This window comes from Varanus komodoensis, unplaced genomic scaffold (assembly GCF_004798865.1).
Source record: "Varanus komodoensis strain SLA01 unplaced genomic scaffold, ASM479886v1 scaffold7_3, whole genome shotgun sequence".
NCBI classification, from domain to species: Eukaryota; Metazoa; Chordata; class Lepidosauria; order Squamata; family Varanidae; genus Varanus; species Varanus komodoensis.
In genome coordinates, this window is record NW_025336480.1 from 3454226 (window position 1) to 3455160 (window position 935).

Consider the following 935-nt stretch of genomic DNA (forward strand, 5'->3'; position numbering starts at 1 on the left):
TCCCCCCACCCCAAGCACGATTGCGGCCATCTTCCCCGCTTGTGGTTGCAGACAGACCTGTGGTCACGTGCTGTGAAGCTTATTGAAAAATGGCTCCAAAGAAAGTGCAGAGCAAGCAGGGTGGTAAAAAGAACGTGCAGAGCGGTGATGAAGGTGACCAGAATGTGCAGATTTTTCACCAAACTTGACCCTGCAGCTAAGAGACAAGGAAGAGAGGAAACCCCTGAAGGAGATCTCCCCAGTGTCCTTATGGAGGGGGACTCTCCCTCCAAACAATAACCTCCCCCCCACCTAGGTTAGTGTTCTCCACTATACTGTACTGCACTGCACTGCACTGCACTGTGTTGTTCTTTGTCACTTTGTTTCAAATTTTTGTGATAAAAGAAATATTTACAGAACAGATTGACCTTATTTACATAGAACCTTATGGGCAAATTTGACTTGGCTCGTGACCAAAATCGGCTCGAGACCACATTCGTAGGGGTCAGAACGATTAACTTTATTTACATTGAACTTTATGGGGAAATTTGACTTGACTCGCAACCAATTCAGGTTGCAACCAGAGTCGTGGAATGGATTACGAAGTTCGTGAGTCGAGATGCCACTGTATTTGCAAACATGTACATCTCTAGTCTTTCTAGAAAAGCCTTCTTGATACATAGTTTTTAGAAATCACTTGGGCCAGGGGAAATAAAGGCTTGGTAATAATACACACCTTATCTTACATTCTAAAATAAAATATTTAATAATTCAAAGATTTTCAGTTTTATGATGCTTTCCTGGAAGAAGTGTAAGCCTTGAGGACTGGGCTTAGCTTTCTTCTGCGCAAACATGCATGACACTTCACTACAGAAGTGCTTCATTTTGCTTCAGTTGTGTCCACAGTATTAAAACAAGAAGGTGGTCAGCAAGTGGTGAAGATATTATTGGGATCC